Genomic DNA, 22,532 nt, shown 5'->3' on the forward strand with positions numbered 1-22,532 from the left:
CAAAGTCTTGGATTAATAGGCAGATGACCTCTGATATTTGAGGACATTATTTCATACACAGAATGTGCTTATCACAAAGGCAGACTCCATAGGTGCTCAATTAGTGGTAATGCTGATCTGAAGAGTCAAATACAAATTCCTTAGAAAGTTATTCTCTGACTTCAGTCTATATTTCCTGTATAATTTCTCACTGTTTTATTCTGCCACTGTGTTTCAGATAAATAAATAACCAATGATTTCTCATTTGTAACTGTTCATCTGTTTGCTTTCATCATACAGTTTATTTTTTTTTTTGTAAAACAACATTTATCCCCTTCTGTACTTGTCAAGTCGAAACTGTACTTTTCATGAGGCTTCCTTTTTTCCCTAAATCAAACTAACAGCACTTTTCTTCTCCTGACTGCTAGTGAAATTATTTGTAACTATCTCATATAACTTGGATAAAGAGAGAAGATGTTAATAAATAGCAACATTTATATATGACTTACTCCATTATATCTAATCTTTCTGATTATATATAAATATAGTCATCAACTTATAATAAAGGCAGAAGTATTTTCACATAATAATCAAATTTCAGAGAATTAACTTAATCTGTAAATACATGTTAATTATCTACTTCTATTTCTATGTAGGAAATATTCTTAATGTAAAAAAAATAGCTTAGGAGAATCCATTGGGAGTAAGTAGCTATAAAAATAATTATATACCAGATTTGCTAATGGTAGAGTCAAATAACAAGTGATGCTGGAAAGGGAGATAAGAGTTACTAATTATTAATCAGAATGATATTTTGTAGAGAAAAGTCAAAAGATAATCATTAAATTTTAAATAACAGATTTATTGATCAAGTACAGGAATAAGTTTCTATAGCTGAGATAATGAAAAAAGTTTAATGAATTCTTATGTGAATATTTCACATTTGCTAAAGGTGCATTTTTTTCTCTGATAAAAACCACCTTTAATCTTTCCACACTAGGCTTGCAAAAGTTCTAAAAGTTGATTAAATAGTAATGGTGTAATACTTCTCAAAGTACCATAACACCAAAAGAGCTGGAGTAGTGGCAAAAATTTCACAGTTTGTGGCCTCCTTCAAGAAATTCTGGTAGTTTTCTTTTTTGTTTGCTTCAACCTTAAAATATTAGTTCTCGATCGTGAATTCTGTAGTGGCAGAAATAACATTTTAGTAATTATTTTAAGAATAAGTGGGGTCTTATTTTGGAAAATATAAAAGCTTCACAAATTTTAATTTCTCTCATCCATTTTTCATCTCAAATTCTCTGTTAAAGAACAATATGCAATGTTAAAAACTTACCCACAAATAATTCCCTGAGGTGTGAACAAAATGCAGATCCACAGGCCTTGTGGCCACTTAATCTGATTCAATAGGCCTGATTTGGGGCCCAGGAATCTACTCCATGTTTGATTTCAATATTGTATAAGGGAAACAAGGACAGATTCTCCCTGAGGAGAATGTGGATCAAGGTCAGTCCCCAGCTACTTATGAAGTTAGTCTGTAGTGTAAATAATGCCTAACATGATTATGGAAACATAGGTTTGAAATTAACTCTACTTCATAGGCTAGCAAGACTAATGTTGCTGAGTTTAGCTTCTTCATTGGTAGAATAAGATAAAAGTACTTGCCTTTCATAGTAGGTGAAAAGTTTATAATAAGAACTTGTAAGAAATAACTCAATAAATGTTATTCATATTTTCCATTCCTAATGTAATAATACGTGTTTAGACTACTGCCAGTTATAATAACACACAATATCTCTAAAGATTAAACAGGAAGTCGGCTAACATGACCACGCTTTCATGATGTTAAGTAGAAAACCAGCACCAGGAAGTCACAGCACAGGAAGAATATATTATATTGTGAGGAAAATACTGTTAGTTCAAAGTGATTTAACTGAGCAGCTTATGGCATTCTGTGATCAAGTAGAGCATATTTCCCTGCAGAGATGGCCAATCACATCAGTTCAGTAGTTGGGATGAAAACGGTGAAACACGATTTATTTGTGATTATAAGTAAGCAAAGGAGGCATTTCTAACCACAAACCAAGGTTCTCGACAATTCAATTTATTTAGATTTTCTATTACTAAATTTTATTTATCTCTTGAGCTTAATTAATGAAGACAGAATTCTATCATGACAAAAGTAAATTATGTGAAATTTATGATTTATCTATAAATTCAAAGTTAAACTCTGTCATGTATAGGTTTTGCCCATTCTTTTTTTCCCCCTGGAATAGATTCAGTTATATGGCATTGTGAACTAAAAAGAGGGGCACGACCCTTCATTATTCTCACTGTAGACCTCTCATTGAGGTGGACAGTCCTTTGGATTAACCTTTGATCATCTAATCTCTTAGTACTACTGATATCATTGGAGGTGGCTTCAAGTTCCTATTATCATGTGCACTTAGACAAACTTGTCTCCATTTGCCCTCTGGTATGCAGGTTCTCCTCATTATAACTACAAGGCTGTCTAAAAGCATGTGACATCTCCCTGTCAGCCAATATCTAAACTGGGAGACCAAGGAACCACGGTGACCCTGAGTTTAGCTATAGTGATTGCTTCTCTTCCAATTCAGGGGAATGTGCATAGTCTTACAGAAAGCAACAAGGACTGTCTGAGCCTCCTTTAGACACCACCATAAGGAACTTCCCTGTGATTTAGGAAGAGGATCTTCACCAGGTCTTTGAGACACTACTGATTTCTATTTATTTGTCTATTGTTTATTTCTACTTATTTGTCTCTCCTTTTCACTCTCTCTACACAGTCAGAGAGTAAGCATTCACTTACTCTGAAGAATACCCCATGAGTGCCAGTATAGGAAAAATCTCAAGTAAATAAATATTTTATGCTGACCTGTATTCTGCTATGCCTATTGATATATTAGGACTTTGCTTTAAGAATGGTAAAAAGCCTTTTCTATAAGATTGCTTTCTCTCTATTCCCTTGGTCTTGAAATTCTAGAGTTTATTTGGAAACTTTGTTATTCTTATCTCTGAAATATTAATCATCTTCTCATCTAGTGGCATTCCTACATCAGTCAAAACTTCAAATAACACAAGTTCCAGTTACCTTTGTCAGTTACCAAAGTTCAGAATCTCGAAAATGTCCAGATGAATTACCCTCTTACTCTACATAATAATGAAGCTGTTTTGTAAGTAATTTTTAAACTGATTGATTTGTTTTACCACAAACTAGAAAGAGAGAAAAAATAATGATAAAATAACAATGTGGTAGGATAACAATAGTGGCAATGGTGTAAAAATGTTAATACATTGAGTACACATGTATGGTTTATTTGTCCATTCTCACACTACTGTAAAGATACTACCTGAGACTGTGTAATTTACAAAGAAAAGAGGTTGAATTGACTCATACTTTTGCATGGCTGAGGAGGCACCAGGAAACTTAAAGTCAAGGCAGAAGGCAAAGGGGAATCAAGGCATGTGTTACATGGCAGCAGGAGAGAGAAATGTACAGAGGAAATACCAGGCACTTATCAAACAACCAGATCTCTTGAGAACTCCTTCAGCATTATGAGAACAGCATGGGGGAAAGCTCCTCCATGTTCGAATCACCTCCCACCAGACCCCTCCCTTGACACGTGGGGATTACAGTTTGAGATAAGATTTGAGTGGGGACACAGAGCCAAATCATATCATGTGGTAAATATTTTTCTAAGTGATTTATATAAATAAGCCCTGGAGTTTTACACAATCTTAGGAGATAGGAATTGTTAATATTACCTTTTAAAGATGATGAAATCGAATCAAAACAGTTAAGTAACTTGCCCAAGATTAGTCAGCTAACAAGCAAAATTAGAAGAGCTGACCCTGGCAGTCTGGGTCATAATTCATTACGACCTGTGCCTGTGGACGTAATTCATTAGGTTATACTTTTTCCATAACCTCATCATCCAGTCCCACATCATGCAATTAGATACAAACGAGTTTCTGTAATGTTTATCACCTACTAACTGTATCACCTTTGACAAATTACTAATTATTCTCTGCTTCAGTTTTCTCATCTGTAAAAAAGGAATAATAGTACCTTTTTAAAAGACTTTTCTTAAATTATCTGAATTAATTTACTCAATTATAAAATAGAAAAGAGAAGACAATTGTCAAAGACAAATGAAAACAAACACTAGTTAAAGTGGTAAGAAGAGATTTCATTCAGTAATACATTATTGCAAGAGAGAAGATGGTCCAATATGAACTGAACTCAACTTCAATGTTTACAGTGGTGACTAGGCATTTCCAAGAGAGAATAAGGGGAGTAGGGAGGAGTGTGAGCAGGAGCTCAGTAGTCAAGTGAAAAATTACAAAGTATTGGTTCATATCTAAATGCAATTTGTCCAGTTGTGTCTGCCAGCAGGTAATTATCAAAGTTAGGATTCTGTTCTCCCACAGAGACCGGGAACTGGCAGCCTCATCCTTCCTAATGATTAAACATCAAATGAATGGTTTTTCAGGTTCTTGAGAAAGACATTCTTGAGTTTTAAGAGTTGTATATACATTTCGGAGGGACAGAAGAAGGATTCACAATTTACTAAAACCTTTTTAGTAAATGCTCTGGAAAAGGGGATCAGGGGCCTATTATCAGGTGTTCGTAAGAACAAGCAATAAATTTTGTTGACATTCCTGATCTTTCCCAGACAGTAACTCAAAAAGGAGGCTGGGTTGTCCTAAAAATGTGGTCTTAGGCTGCTAGAAACAGTTGATAAAGTATTTTAATTTGTGTCTGATGAGTGACGGGGAAAGGTGGAGAGGTGTTGTTTAACAACACACAAAAAGTTATAAGAGTACAGTCACTTGATATTCTAATTTATTTTTAATTTCTATTTTATAAGTATCATTTTTGATAGCTTAACTTGTGTTAGGCACTGGGTTAAGCATTTTTTGTAGATCCAAATACAAGTCTATGAGTGTGTAATCCAAGAACAAAATTCTAAGCCTCACAGCCAACTGAATGAACTCCTCCTCTTGGCCACAGGCATTCTAAAGTAAACCCGAAACACTAGTTCAGGCCATGATGGGAATAGGTGGTTGGACATGCCTCATTATGCCTTCCTCTCATTGGAATTCTGGCACAGCTGACCAGTGTTAACATTAAAACAGAGACCTAAACTAACAGAACAGACTAGTGTTGAAAAAAAAAAAAAAACTACTGCTGAATTAAATTTAGAAGAGTTTAATATTTAATTGAGCAATGAACAGTTCACAAATCCAACAGACCCCAGAATCATAGTGGATTCAGAGAGACTCCAGTGCTGCCGCATGTTGGAAGAAGATTTATAGAAAAAAAAACAAAAAGGAAATGATGTACAGAAATTGGAAGTGAGGTACAGAAACAACTGGATTGGTTACAGCTTGGCATTTGTGTTATTTGAATACAGTTCAAGTAGTTGGCTACATTTAATTGGACAAAATTCAGTGATTGGCATGGGTGTGAGCTATGGTCAGTTTACACCTCCACTTGTTATAGTTCACAATGTACAACAAAACTTTTAGGCTGAGCTTAAATATGTACAGAGGCAGCTTTAGGTTAATACAGATTAAAATTTCTCCTTTTGGTCATTTTCTCAATTTTGAGAGATTGACCAAAACTTTAGTCATTGATGTTACTGCTACCATTGGTCTATTTTTTTTTTATACTTTAAGTTTTAGGGTACATGTGCACAATGTGCAGGTTAGTTACATATGTATACATGTGCCATATTGGTGTGCTGCACCCAGTAACTCGTCAGTTAACATTAGGTATATCTCCTAATGCTATCCCTCCCTGCTCCCCCACTCCACAAGAGGCCCCAATGTGTGATGTTCCCCTTCCTGTGTCCATGTGTTCTCATTGTTCAGTTCCCACCTATGAGTGAGAACATGTGGTGTTTGGTTTTCTGTCCTTGCGATAGTTTGCTGAGAATGATGGTTTCCAGCTTCATCCATGTCCCTACAAAGGACATGAACTCATCATTTTTTATGGCTGCATAGTATTCCATGGTGTATATGTGCCACATTTTCTTAATCCAGTCTATCATTGTTGGACATTTGGGTTGGTTCCAAGTCTTTGCTATTGTGAATAGTGCTGCAATAAACATACGTGTACATATGTCTTTATAGCAGCATGATTTATAATCCTTTGGGTATATACCCAGTAATGGGATGGCTGGGTCAAATGGTATTTGTAGTTCTAGATCCCTGAGGAATCACCACACTGACTTCCACAATGGTTGAACTAGTTTACAGTCCCACCAACAATGTAAAAGTGTTCCTATTTCTCCACATCCTCTCCAGCACCTGTTGTTTCCTGACTTTTTAATGATCGCCATTCTAACTGGTGTGAGACAGTATCTCCTTGTGGTTTTGATTTGCATTTCTCTGATGGCCAGTGATGATGAGCATTTTTCATGTGTTTTTTGGCTGCATAAATGTCTTCTTTTGAGAAGTGTCTGTTCATATGCTTCACCCACTTTTTGATGGGGTTGTTTGTTTTTTTCTTGTAAATTTGTTTCAAAAGCTAGCAGAAGGCAAGAAATAAATAAGATCAGAGCAGAACTGAAGGAAATAGAGACACAAAAAACCCTTCAAAAAATCAATGAATCCAGGAGCTGGTTTTTCGAAAAGACCAACAAAATTGATAGACCGCTAGCAAGACTAATAAAGAAGAGAGAAGAATCAAATAGATGCAATAAAAAATGATAAAGGGGATATCACCACCGATCCCACAGAAATACAAACTACCATCAGAGAATACTATAAACACCTCTATGCAAATAAACTAGAAAATCTAGAAGAAATGGATAAATTCCTCGACACATACAACCTCCCAAGACTAAACCAGGAAGAAGTTGAATCTCTGAATAGACCAATAAAAGGCTCTGAAATTGAGGCAATAATTAATAGCTTACCAACCAAAAAAAGTCCAGGACCAGATGGATTCACAGCTGAATTCTACCAGAGGTACAAGGAGGAGCTGGTACCATTCCTTCTCAAACTATTCCAATCAATAGAAAAAGAGGGAATCCTCCCTAACTCATTTTATGAGGCCAACATCATCCTGATACCAAAGCTTGGCAGAGACACAACAAAAAACGAGAATTTTAGACCAATATCCCTGATGAACATCCATGCAAAAATCCTCAATAAAATACTGGCAAACCGAATCCAGCAGCACATCAAAAAGCTTATCCACCATGATCAAGTGGGCTTCATCCCTGGGATGTAAGGCTGGTTCAGCATACACAAATCAATAAATGTAATCCAGCATATAAACAGAACCAACGACAAAAACCATATGATTATCTCAATAGATGCAGAAAAGGCCTTTGACAAAATTCAACAACCTTTCATGCTAAAAACTCTCAATAAATTAGGTATTGATGGGACGTATCTCAAAATAAGAGCTATTTATGACAAACCCACAGCCAATATCATACTGAATGGGCAAAAACTGGAAGCATTCCCTCTGAAAACTGGCACAAGACAGGGATGCCCTATCTCACCACTCCTATTCAACAGAGTGTTGGAAGTTCTGGCCAGGGCAATCAGACGGGAGAAGGAAATAAAGGGTATTCAATTAGGACAAGAGGAAGTCAAATTGTCCCTGTTTGCAGATGACATGATTGTGTATCTGGAAAACCCCATCGTCTCAGCCCAAAATCTCCTTAAGCTTATAGGCAACTTCAGCAAAGTCTCATGATACAAAATCAATGTGCAAAAATCACAAGCATTCTTATACAGCAATAACAGACAAACAGAGAGCCAAATCATGAGTGAACTCCCATTCACAATTACTTCAAAGAGAATAAAATACATAGGAATCCAACTTACAAGGGATGTGAAGGACCTCTTCAAGGAGAACTACAAACCTCTGCTCAATGAAATAAAAGAGGATACAAACAAATGGAAGAACATTCCATGCTCATGGGTAGGAAGAATCAATATCATGAAAATGGCCATATTGCCCAAGGTAATTCATAGATTCAATGCCATCCCCATCAAGCTACCAATGCCTTTCTTCACAGAATTGGAAAAAACTACTTTAAAGTTCATATGGAAACAAAAAAGAGCCTGCATTGCCAAGTCAATCCTAAGCCAAAAGAACAAAGCTGGAGGCATCACACTACCTGACTTCAAACTATACTACAAGGCTACAGTAACCAAAACAGCATGGTACTGGTACCAAAACAGAGATATAGACCAATGGAACAGAACAGAGCCCTCAGAAATAATGCTGCATATCTACAACCATCTGATCTTTGACAAACCTGACAAAAACAAGAAATGGGGAAAGGATTCCCTATTTAATAAATGGTGCTGGGAAAACTGGCTAGCCATATGTAGAAAGCTGAAGCTGGACCCCTTCCTTACACCTTATACAAAAATTAGTTCAAGGTGGATTAAAGACTTAAATGTTAGACCTAAAACCATAAAAACCCTAGAAGAAAACCTAGGCAATACCATTCAGGACATAGGCATGGGCAAGGACTTCATGTCTAAAACACTGAAAGCAATGGCAACAAAAGCCAAAATTGACAAATGGCATCTAATTAAACTAAAGAGCTTCTGCACAGCAAAAGAAACTACCATCAGAGTGAACAGGCAACCTACAGAATGGGAGGAAATTTTTGTAATCTACTCATCTGACAAAGGGCTAATATCCAGAATCTACCATTGGTCTTGAAAGACTCTCAGAAACAGTAGAACTGTGGGTTCTGTAAGGTGGAAATAAGGACTGAGTACAGCGTACCTCCTTATGCTGGAGCATCCTGTTCGCAGAAGAAAAACAAAACCTGGTCTCTTCTTCTAAGATCTATGTGTTTCCTTAAATTCTTAGTTTGATTATGTGGCATTTACTATGGGCGACTCCATTTTGGTTTGGTTTGGTCTGTTGAGGCCTAGTGCGTGAGCTCAGTCCGAAACAATGCAACCCATAATTTTGATTTAAAAATTCCCCTTTACATCAGGTTCTCACTCAGTTGAGAGTGTGACCAAAACTTAGGGCCTTAGCGCCACTCTCAGTTACCATCATTTTGGGATTCGAATCTCAGTATGTTATTCATAGGTTATGGTGTCCTCATTCTCACACATTTCTTTTAGCTCTTGTAATTTCAGTTGAAGAGAGGCCATTTGACATTCTAGAGATGGCTTCATGCAAACATTTAAGACCTTTCAGAGAATACAGCACACCAGGGATACTACTATTATGACTATGGGGAAGATAATACCAAGAATTTGGAGTATGTTCATTACCCAGGGTCCCCATAAGCCAAACCACTTTAAATAAATCAAAGAATGAGCTAGATAACTAAACAGTCTCTTCATTAATCCCCTACAACTTAATCTCTATAACCTACATTTGATGTATTTCTTTATAGGCCAAAACTGTCAGTGGCTGCACAGATGCCTTGCTGTTTAGACAATTATATTCTTTAGAATAACTTTCACAAATAATTTAAAGTCTGTTGTGCAACCATAGCCTTTATAGTAGAATCTGCTAAAGGGGCTATTGTGATGGATACATTTCTTTTATTATTATTATTATTAATTGATTTTTAAAATTATACATTAAGTTCTGGGGTACATGTGCACAATGTGCAGGTTTGTTCCATAGGTATACATGTGTCATGTTGGTTTCTGCACCCATCAACTTGTTTTATACAGTAGCTATTTCTCCTAATGCTATCCTTCTCCAACACCTCCACCCCCCAACACGCCCAGTGTGTGATGTTCCCCTCCCTGTGTCCATGTGTTCTCATTGTTCAACTCCCACTTATGAATGAGAACATGCAGTGTTTGGTTTTCTGTCCTTATGATAGTTTGCTGAGAATGGTGGTTTCCAGCTTCATCCATGTCCCTGCAAAGGTTATGAACTCATCCTTTTTATGGCTTCATAGTATTCCATGCTGTACATGTGCCACATTTTCTTTATCTAGTCTATTATTGATGGACATTAGGGTTGGTTCCAAGACTTTGCTATTGTGAATAGTGCCGCAATAAACATATGTGTGCATGTGTCTTTATAGTAGCATGATTTATAATCCTTTGGGTAGATATCCAGTAATGTGTAGTGATTCCTCAAGGATGAGGGATACATTTCTAATCATTGCCTCTTTTACTCCAAATCATGGAAAGAGGAGGACCTAACAAATAATGCCCTTCTAGAAGAGTGAAGACCCCCTGGCAAAGTTCTCTTTAACCCATGATGTGAGTTAAGAGGAGTAAACCAACATGCTGTTTCTGACTGATTATGATGCAACATATGTATCATTTAAGTTTCTTACCTACATTGGGCCTTCATTTTTCATTTATCAAGGTATAAAGTTATCCATGTATAAGGCTGGCTGCAAATTCCCTCACAAACAAAAGTATACCCCATAAGTGTACACAGTATATCCCCTTTTCACCTCTGTTATTTATAGAGGCATAAGCAAGAAAAAGATATTCAAAAGAAGAGCCTCTTGATAGTAGAAAAGTCTTGATCCGTGATCTTGGGAAAGCTGTTTACATCAAGGATGCCATCTTCTTCTGGTGAGAAACTTCCCTGGTTAGCTTTATCTTAAGTGTACCAATGGCTATACAGTTTCAAGAGTGTGAAGGGACCCTTCTCAGTTGTGAGAATACAAACTCAAAATTCAAGGTCCTGAAGTTTTGTTGCAGTATGGATGGCAAGGGCAGTCTTCCTCTGACGTTCTCAGAAGTTCCAGTCTTTGGGTTTTAGATTGTGAAGGGGTTGATTGTCCTCAATGCACCATAAAAAACTTTCTTTACCTGTTGAAAATACACAGTGGCATAACAGTCTAGTGTTATAACATCATCCTTCTTGCATGGGAAACCTTTTATACAACAACAACCAAAAAAACAGGCATTGGAAATGACAATTGATTGAGATACTACTTAGCCCAGGGCCTGGTAGTAGTCACTGTATGTCTTGTGTCTGGCATTGTTCAATCTAGATGTTAGTTGGGACAGAAAGAATAACCCAGAACCCTGGAACAAACTGGGTCTCAACAATCAATACAACTTCTATTCCGTGAATGTGCATTACAGCAAACTAGAGAAAGAAGGTCCAGATTTCTAAATATTTCACTGCTGCTTTAGAATGAAGGTGTTCCAGAAGCCATCCGCAAATTTTCCCACTTAACCAGGAAATAGTTCCCCAATGAATGCATAAAATCATGTTGATGTAATGTGTTGGAGAGTACACTGATGAATAAATAATTGAAACTTGAAAATAAAAAAAGAAAATGATAGTTGAATAAAATTCCTTTATAAATGTTTAAAGGGCCCATCAGGTAGTGAAATTTATGTGAAGCTTTGATTGTCTTTCCAGGAATATGGGTATGACAAACTAGCATTGGTTATAAACTAGTTTAGCAATTTATAATTGTCTCCAAAGTAGGTAAATCGAAATTTTTTTAAAGTCAAAGCAATTTATGACCTTAAAGCATTTAGTAAACCTAATATCTGACCTGCCTAATTTAGACCAAATCTCTTTATTTTACCAATAGTTTTAAAGCTGCTTTTATTTCCAAAAGATTACCAAAGTTACATGAACTAAAAGACACCAACGTTTTAATTTTTCTTCAAAATATTTGATTTAAGCACTTATTTTTCTTTAAGCCAATTAACTACAGCTCTTTTATATAAACATCACACACACAATACATGTATAACTACACAGACAGGCAGAAGAAGATCCAGTAGTTGTAAGATTTTTTTGTTTTCCACTTTCTTAATTGGCCTCAGGATGGAGCCCTTCAATAAACAGGGCTAGTAAAACATGCAGTTTCTAAAGCTAGCAAGCAGGTACAGCTGGAAGACAAAAACAGATCTTAGACCCCCCAAAAAGAGGGAAATGCCATGGGAGAAGACAGTGCAATGCTTTTACTGTGCATTTTGTTGCATGGCAACCCAAAGCCAATCAGCACATTTTGCAATCAGCCCATTTCTAAAACTGTATTTCCTACCTATTTATTACACACTAAAGCTCTCTTATAATGAAAAGTAATCTCTGATAACCCTGTGAAAGAAAAATAAATCTTGGAAATCTTGGGGTCCCAAAATCACTAAGCTGAAAGGAAAAGTCAAACTGGGAACTGCTTAGAGCAAACCTGCCTCCCAACCTATTCAAAGTCATCCGTCTGCTCACTGAGAGAACTGCATATCTGATCACCTCATTTGGAAAGGCTAATCAGACACTCAAAAAATTGCAATCATTTTTCTCTCATCTACCTGTACCTGGAAGACCCCTCCCTGCTTATATTGATTGATGTCTCCTGTCTTGTTAAAATGTAGAAAACCAAACTGTGCCCCACCATATTGAGCACATGTTGTCAGGACCCCCTGAGGCTGTGTCATGGGCATATGTCCTCAATCTTGGCAAAATAAACTTTCTAAATTAACTGAGACCTCTCTCAGACTATCAGGGGTCACACCCACCAAAGTAAAAAACGTCAGATAACACAATGCAAAACAGAACAGAGAGTTAGACTTTGAGAGAGATCTATTGACTTTCAATTCTTGGGTTTTCCTGAGGAAAACAGAGGTTTTTCCAAAAACACGGTTTGTGGCAATTCCTCTGTTTTTCCCAAGGAGTCCCAGGCCATCGGAAGTTATTTTAGGTCCTCTCATGTGTGCATTAAGGGTGGCAAGACAAAATAATTTAGTTGATTGAAAAGAAAAAATCTTTTTCCAAAAAACGGACAAGATCCAAGAAGAGAAAAAACAAACGACTTTCAAAGATACCTATAGCTTGGATACCCACTTTTAATTAAGCTGACTTTCAACCATAGCCCTCTTTAAAAAATCATTTTAAATTTCTTATTACTCGCCTTTAGCCAGGCCAAGCAGCCAATATTCTGGCTTTTAAACTTTACCAAAAGTAATCTCACAGGTGAAACCAACAAGCCTCAACTAAGGTTATGACTTAAACATGAGAGACGTATTTTCAAAGGGGTGGTAAGCAGTTTTTGCAAAATCTGGAATCTTTAGAGGTAGCTCAGAGAAAGGAAGATACAGGAAAGGAAGCCAGAAGCTATTCATGGAAGGAAGAGAGTAAGCAAGTGGTACAAGTCACAAAGATATTAACCAAAAAGTACCCATTTCTCTTAAGCCAGTATTGAACCTGTGCCACCATTGTAAAATGGCAGAGACCAAAAGAAAGTACTGCCACATGGTTACAAAGTCAAGCTACCAAGGACATAAAACAAGATGGAGACCTCATCCAATTTCTGTTTGTTTCTTTGGTTTTCAGAGTACTGTGGCAAAGTTTGTAACTAACCAGTTTTCTAGGCTGGCTTGAAGAGTGGGCTAATGGGGTCCTAAGCCCTCATTCTGTCCTAAGGCGCCCCTCTTCATGACAGAACAATACAGAAACACACATAAAGCACACCATATTCATTACAGCTTAAGACTAGCCTCACACATTCTTTTTCCCATTAATTAAAACATCACAGAAGAGATAAACAGTGATTTTTACTATTTATTGAACTGGTTTGCACAGAGAGAGAGAGTCCAGAAGTCTGACTGGTAAGAAACTCTTACCTTTTTGCCTGCATGTCAGATTTCTGTGTTCCCCTTCCCTGAGCAGCCCTAGTGACCCTACTTACCACAGCATAGCTCCAGGGCCCAAGCCACATTACAAAGTGAAATCATGGAACCACAGGAAAAATCCTCTCTATTTTGCAAGTTGCCACCCACCCAGCCGCACGGGGGACCCTAATTTTAATATTTTCCATTCTGTCCAGAATAAAATAAGAGTGATTTAAATAAAAATGTTGAAATCTGTTTAGAAGCTCAAGAAACAACATCCCTATGGGAGACTAATTTGGAAGTCCTTTTTTTTTTTTTAATGCACTTCAGTGCATTGTTGTTCATTTGGAATGTTCTGCTCCTAGTTATATTTATGAGATTTCACCATTTCTCTAGGACTTCGCTGCTTCCCGGGCCTAATGTATAAGCTGGAAGAAACTCAATTTTTTGGAAATTAAGGATCCCATTTCCATTTTTACCTAAAACACTGGATTTGTTCTCAGGTTCCCTTGATTAATTTAGCCAATGATTTTTTTTTTTTTTTTTTTAGCACTCAAGAAAAATGAAACAAAAGGGTAGAACATAAAAATCCCGGTGAATTTTTAAAAACCAAATTTTACAATCCCTGCAATATTACCATTTACTACCAGTTTCTTTCTCACCCAGTAGGATGTAACAGGCCTCTAACTGGATCCAAGCCAGTTAATTACCAGATCAAATTTAATTCTGGACCCAGTCCAGTTTCTATCACAACTTCCAAACCCAGTTTGGATCAGAAATTTGCTCAAAGAAACTCAAAGCGCTCAAAACACAAATCTGTGGAGCTCCAGAATCTGAGAGGATTTATTCATGATCCGAAGACATTCAGAGATTAAGGGACACAAGTAGGTCCTTGAAGTTACTTTTCTTATTCACTCACCACTCCTGGGGGCTGCTAGAAGTTATACTTCGGATCCCGTTTCTAACACCAGCTGTTAAAATAAAAACTTTAGCTGAATTAAATTTAAAGGAGTTTAAGCAATGAATGCTTCATGAATCAAGAAGCTCCCAGAACCACAGCAGATTCAGAGACTCCAGTGCAGCCATGTGTTGGAAAAAAATTTATAGACAAAAAAAGGGAAATGATGTACAGAAATTGAAAGTGACGTACAGAAACAATTGGATTGATTACAGCTTGGTGTCTGCCTTGTTTAAACATGGTTCAAAAAGCTGGCTACATTTGGTTGGCCAATACTCAGTGATTGGGCTACAGTTGGTTTACACCTCCACTTGTTGTAGTTCATGATGTACGGAAAAAACTTTAGGCCAAACTCAAGCATGTAAGGAAACAGCTTTGGCTAAACTTGATTAACAGTAGCAATAAGATGCCAGCATAACACCAGGCCCTGAAAGAATTTGCAGTATTTTACCCCCAAATGTAGTTCTTTGACATATTTTGAAATGGCCTAGCAAAGCTGTCTTTTGTGAAGAAAATCTACATTCTATAGATAATCCACTTCTTTTTCCAGGCCTTTCTCCTAATCCAGGAGAGAATTAGCTATGAGTCTGGCATCTTCTTAACTCCAATAAGAAAGATTTACAATAGATTCTCTCTGAAGCTTGCTACCTGGAGGCTTCATCTGCATAATAAGAATCTTGGTCTCCACAACCCCTTCTCTTAACCCAGAAACTCCATTCTGTTGATTCCAAGTCTTTCGAGACTCTTTCAACCCATTGCCAATCAGAAAATCTTTGAATTCACTTATGCCCTGGAAACCCTCCCTGCTACACATGCACACTTTGAGTTGTCCCACCTTTCTGGACTGAATAAATGTATATTGTATTGATTGATGTCTTATGTCTCCCTAATATGTATAAAGCCAAGCTATAGCCTGACCACCTCAGGCACATGTTCTCAGGATCTCCTGGTGCTGTGTCATGGACCATGGTCACTCATATTTGGCTTAGAATAAAACTCTTTAAATAGCTTACAGAATTTTTTGTAAACTTTCTGTAAACTTTTCTTCCAACAAATGGTAATGAAGATTCTCACTTTGACCAAACTCTAGTCAGGCTCCTCTGAGCCCTTTTCTCAATTAGGCCTTAACTCTGGACTTTTTGTAAAAACTGCAGATGTTCAGCAGAAATTATTTTGTTTCATTCCCTCTTCTACGTATGGAATCTGATACCCTGCAGGTGTAGGCTAATCCTCCAATTACTATCTGGCAGGTTAAGGCAGCCAGCCTAAGAAGTAAACGGTTGAATGTGGCAATAGCCTACTGGAAAAAAATGTACATGTCATAGACTCAGAAACCTTGTGAGAGGTTACTTTCAAAAGGAGAATTTTCAATAATCTTGATTATTCTTTTTTCATTTAATCTTGGTTCAACTTGTAGTGAGTTTCTCAGAATTTGCTCTTTTAACAAAATGTTTGTTTTTAAAAATACCTGCTTGAAGATTAGCTCTTACTAACATAAATACAATACTGAGGATATATATCTACTGACAAATTAAAACAAAGGATAGATGCTAAAGTAAAGGTTTTGAATTTTTAGGAATTTCTCCAAAGGCAGGGTTTCTATAATAATTTATCTTGGCTTATCACTGAGGAAAAAAATGCTTCTTTACTATAGCTATTGTTTGGAAAGTAGAGAGGGCACAAAAAATATTTTAAAGATTCACTGAAGCACAGCTTCAAACAAAATAGCTACTTGGGACCTGCTGGGAAACAAAGTCTCAGACAAACCAGCCTGGCAGGTAGCATTGAGGAGTCAAATAGTTGTTTCCCAGTATTACCTTCAGGAAGAATGCAAGGGTAGGAGGTTGAGTGTCAAACAGACTCTGGCAACAAACTAATGGACACTTTCATAAACATACAAAAGGTACAATATTGTTGCTTCCACATTAAATTTTTTTCAGTAATGTTTTACCCCAATACACACTGATAATTACATCTGTTTATAAGTATCACAAACATGTAGCTACCATATACAACGTACATTCACCCAAATGGAAAATAATGGTGGGAGAGTGGAAGACATTTCCTCAGTAATTAGACCAGAAAATATCATAGTCACACTGGTATGGCTAGAAATTTCACTCCTTGTAACGTTCCTAAGTATTTAATTCAGAAATTTCTATTTTTTCTTTATTATTATTATTATTTATTTATTTATTTATTTATTTTTGAGACGGATTCTCCCCTTTCGCCCAGGCCAGAGTGTGGTAGCGCGATCTCGGCTCACTGCAAGCTCCTCCTCCCGGGTTCACTCCATTCTCCCGCCATAGCCTCCCGGGTAGCTGGGACTACAGGCGCCCACCACCATGCCCGGCTAAATTTTTTTTGTATTTTTAGTAGAGACAGGGTTTCACCGTGTTAGCCAGGATGATCTCGATCTCCTGACCTCGTGATCCACCCATCTCGGCTTCCCAAAGTGCTGGGATTACAGAAGTGAGCCACCACGCCCAGCCTTTTTTCTTTTCTTTTTTTTTAGTATTAATTTTTGAGACCCTGTTTTGCTCTGCCACCCAGACTGGAGTGCCGTGGGTTGATCATGGCTCACTGGAGCCTCGATCTGCTGAACTCAAGCAATCCTCCAATCTCGGCTACCCTAGTAGCTGGGACTACAGGTGGGCCACCATGCCTGGCTATTTTTTGTACAGATAGGATTTTGCCATGTTGCCAGGCTGGTTTCGAACTCCTGGGTTCAAGCAGTCTACCTGCCTTGACCTCCCAAAGTGCTGAGATTACAGGCATGAGCCACCATGCTGGGCCCCTTTTTTAGAAATGTATCATGAGACAACTGGACTTTCACTTACCATTATGATGCTGCAGGAGCCCAGTCATTAATCTTCATTAGCTCATTATAGTCAAGCATCTTCTGTCTGTAACCTGAGTGTTGCAGAAGTCAAATAAAAATCAAACAACTGTGTTATATATTCCCACAGCACAATTCATCCTTCTTTCTCTCTCCCCCATTTTTCTTCAACTTTGTTAATGCACAAACTTTGAGCCTTTGGCGAGATCTTAGGAATCAGTAAGGTCTCAAGTTCTAATAAAAGTAGAACATTTTTCAATGACGTGTACAACTTGCTTTCTCTTCCACTCTCATATCATTCTTCATTTGTAAAAAAATTAAACAAAATAATACAATTTAATAACTTTCACACCATTATCAAATTCCTCACTTCTAGGTCACATTCCCTTTATGTCTCCCTGCACTAATCGATCAAGTTTTTCACTGTTTTTTAACAGTTTGCTACATTTTTCTCCTCTCTGATTTTGTGTGCATTATGAATCTAATATAGACAATTTACCCCATAGTGCTACTTACCATAGACAAACATTGCAGTACTATCTTCAAGGCCTTCTTCTCTAGTAAAATGTTCCTGATTCTCTTATCTATATATGATCTCACCCTTTTAGACTTTCATAGCAAGCCCTGTATTAGTCGCACTCTTGTGTGTCGCCTCTCTCTTGCATGTCGTACATGGTATCCTAATCACAGAACGGGCAAAAACACTTTTTTAATTAAAAACTAAGTTTTAGAATAAATTATGAAGTATCATTAGAAGCTGTCCTGACTCTCAGTCATGATGGAAGCCATGTTGCAGTAACAGGAAAAACTCAAATCCTGCTATGGAATCATTTCCAATGCTGGCCAGCTGTGGTACGTAGAAAATAAATTATTAAACATTCTCAAGTACTTGAATAAAATTGTGACAAGTTTCCTAATACCTGGAATTTCCATGTTAGACATGTCTAGTCCTTTATCATGTGAATTGATTTCTCTTAAACATATTCTACTTTTTCTATATCTAGAATGACCCTATATTCATCATTTAAAGCAGAACACTATTGAAAATGAAAAAGGCCACTGTTAGTGATTATTTCCTAAAACAGATATAAATATAAAATAGGACTTTCCCAGGCAAATCAGTATCTATATCTCTCTCAAAATGATACGCCTAGAACTTAACATGGTTTTCCATTGTGATCTATTAGACAGTAAAATGTATCATTTTCACTCCAATATCACACAATATCAATTTAGATATTTGGCCACCATAGTACATCATTCCTTCATTCATTTATTCACAATATTCAGTGAGCTTTTTATCAACTAAAATTGCTGGATAATTTTTAATGAATTTCTACTTACCTCATCCTCTACTTACAAGTGTGGTTTCTTAGACCCAAGTGACCTTTCAAAACATGTATTTGCTAAATGTTTGAAACAGAACAAAATCAAAGATTTTGATCACTCCATTGTAAAATTTATTCCAAGAGGCCAATAATTAAACAGAGAGTTTAATGTGTGAGCAGCTATATAAATTGTACAAAGTCACAGGGATATAACTGAGATAACACAAAGGACATCAAATTCTCATCATATTTTTAATTCCCTCTTCTTTATTAGACATTGTACTTCAAAGTTCTGAAAGACAATTTGTTTGGGAACACCCTGAACAAAGACACATGGTTGGATTGTCAAATGAGACTCACACATATTAGAAAATTTATTTTATATTAAACTTTACCAATAAACTCAAGTGCACATGAAATTGAATAAGATTTTATATATATATGTAATCATTTACCCAGAAGCTTTCTAGGTCCTTTCTTCTCACATTAGGACAGATTCTGGTCAAGATTTAACAATCAATGACTGTAAGAAATGTATGCAGCCATTACTTGCACATAAGTAAGCTGTTTATTCACAAAACTTCATTGTATACTGTAACAGTTACAGGTTACATGATATTTCTTATAAAGTCATACTCCATGTATCGATGGATTTCGGGTTTCTTCACCATAAGCAATTCTCAAGAGACCAGGGTTATCTTGCTAAAGCATTCTATATGCAGATACATCCACCACAACATACCAACAATGTATTTGGCAAGGAAATTTGATTGGGTCACTTCTCTTTGCAGAGAATCTCCCAGTAAATGAAGAGAGTAGATTACAGGCAAGCTGCTAATCTCTTTCTATCAAATACTGGGTGAGGTCATAAAAAGTGATTTTTGTCTTAGTAGTTTAGCAGGGCATCTTCTCAAGAGCAGCCGTGAGTTTCTTGGTTAGATTCCTGTTTAGTATATAATCATGAAGTTTAGCCATAGAAGCCTTTGATGAGTGACTCCTTCATTTGCATTTAGAATCTGGGATGTAAGTAAAGATGATCATTAGATTTTCATGCTTTTTAATTAGACACACTAAAATCAGTAAAACTAATTCTCTCTCTAAATTTATTAATACTTTAAATTTTCTTAATTGCCTCTACCTTCATTAATGGATATATCCTTACATTCTATTTGAAGGAAAGTCATTTTCTCTCATCCAATATATATTTCTTTTACCTTGTTTTTTGAGGTTGACAATTGGTGAATTAGCTTTGTCATTCAGGAGTGTGTTTAAAGGTTTAGGAGACTGATATCCAAATTAACATAGCTTCCAAGAACAATTTAAAATTTCACAGGAAAGGCAATTCCAGTGAAATTTCCAGAAATTTAATTGCAATTAATTTTGCAACTGACTGAACACATATATTCCCAATAAATAAAATGATTACAGATATTTATACTTTCAGATTTGTTAGTATTTTGCTTGGAGTAATTTTAAGACATTCGAAGATGAAAACCAACGAACAGTCTACCAATCATATTATCCAGTTGTTCTAATTGTACTCTATTTCATGCTGTGTAATAACAAAGAACCCTGCCTCCAGAAATATTACTTGTTTTTTTCTTCATATCACCTTAAAACGGTGATCATGGAAGACTTTACTTTTTCACTATAGACCACTAACTATAATGTCAAAATACTGCCTATCTAATGTAAAGAAGGCTAAAATTTGCTTGAAATCTTGACACACAATTTTGACTTCTCTGCATTTAGAATTGCTATAAAAACCACTCCCATTATGACTATGTGTTTTGAATTTGAAAAATCATCTTATATTTATACAAAGATAATTAGAAAAGTACAAAGGCAAATTGAAAGCCTACTCCAACTCTGCCAGTTACTTTCCTCCTTTTCTTCTTTCTTACATTTCTACCAAAAATTTACATGTTCTTTATAACAATTCAAACATATGTAACTCTGCTCTGATACTTTTAGGTACTGGTATGATGGTATAAGCCTATCTGACTCTGAATATACTCCATGCTACCATCTAACTGAAAAATTGCTTGATGGGATATTTATGTTCATTTCCATTAGGATATGAGTAATAGAAAATAGTGAGTGATTTAGCATGAATTATACACATTATCAAACTGATATTTTCTGTCTTTTCTCTGTGTCATCTGTATCATATTTATAGCCTCTATAAATAAATACATGAAACTACATTAATCCACCTGAAGCAACAGGATGTGATACTTATTAAAGCAGTTCCTCATAAAATATAATTATGACTAGCACAATCACCGTTTTGACAATGAAATTAAGAATAATAATACAATTTTCTAAAAACCTCTAGAACAAAACAACTGGATCATAAATCAATTCATAACAATTTATATTTGTTGAGAACATATCAAATTGCTTACTCTACTTTTTCATGAATTTTACATTGTAAGTGTCATTATCTAGATGAGAAAAAGTCTTGCAAGAGAAAAGATTTTACTAAACTATAATATAAAGTTACAGCTAGTAGGTTTATGAAAGAAAAAGAAAGAAAAGGAAAGAGAGAGAGAAGGAAGGAAAGAGAGAAAGAAAGGAAAGAAAGAAAAAGAAAGAAAGAAAGTTTCTGTATAGTAGTTTAAAACCTACATTGCAAATATTGAATTAGTGATAATGCTGACTTATCAAGAAAAGCTTCATGTATTTTCTGTGCAATGCATTCAAAAGGCAATATATATCTAGTTTATATCATGTTATATATTAAATGTATTACATTATAAACATCTCATTCCAATGGATCACTGTGTTAATACTAGAACAGAGTAATTAATGCATAGTCTCTAGCAGTCTGAGTTATAGTTCTAGCTCTAACACTTTAACTAAGTCTCTAATATTAAGTATATTGCTTAATTTCGATATGCCTCCTTTTCTCATATACCAAACGTGGATTGAAAGTAATTCATTATAGATTTGTTGTGAGCTGTAAAAGAGTCAATACATCTAAAGCTTGTAGGCTTATGTCTAGCACAAAGTAATTATAAGTAAACGTTTTTCTTTCATTATCATTTATATAAATAACCTCATTTAATTATCACCATAACCCCATGAAGTAAGTATAAATGTAATAGTTTCACAAATAATGAAACTAAACCCATAAAAGATCAATTATATTTGCAAAGTTACTTAGAGTTGAAGATTTTAATTTGTACTCTGGTTGGTTGGCCTGATTCCATAACCTGTAAACTTACCTGGTACAAAATATTGCTTCACATTTTATATGTTATTGAATGCATAAGCAAAAAACATTCATAAACACAAACATAGATTTTAAAATATTAATTTTTATAAATGATAAAAAGTACAAATGAATGAACTTTTTGTACGTGAACATCCAATTTATTCAGCAACACTAATTTAAAAATGTTTATTCCTTTTTCATGAATTTTCTTTGCAACTTTGTCAAAAATAAATGACCATATATGCATGGATAAATTTCTGAACTCCCCTATAGTCTTTCATGTATTTACATATCTATAATTTAAGAAATTTGGCACTGCCTAGATTACTTAACTTGATAGTGTTAAAACTAGATAGTAGATTCCTCCAGCTCTCCTTTGTGAAAATTATTTTGGCCACTCTAATTTATTTGTTCTTTTTCCATGAATATTTTAAAAATAGTTTATTTACTTCAACCAAACACCTTACTAGAATATTAATTTGGTTAGCATTAAATCCATATGTCAATTTGAGGAGAATTACTAACAATTTTGAGTTTTCCAATTTATGAACACAGTATATTTCTCTATTTATATCTTCCTTGACTTATTTCATTAATGTTTTGTAGTATTCTGCATACAAATCTTGCATGCATTTA

Source organism: Gorilla gorilla, chromosome 2, assembly GCF_029281585.2.
Source record: "Gorilla gorilla gorilla isolate KB3781 chromosome 2, NHGRI_mGorGor1-v2.1_pri, whole genome shotgun sequence".
Taxonomy (NCBI): domain Eukaryota; kingdom Metazoa; phylum Chordata; class Mammalia; order Primates; family Hominidae; genus Gorilla; species Gorilla gorilla.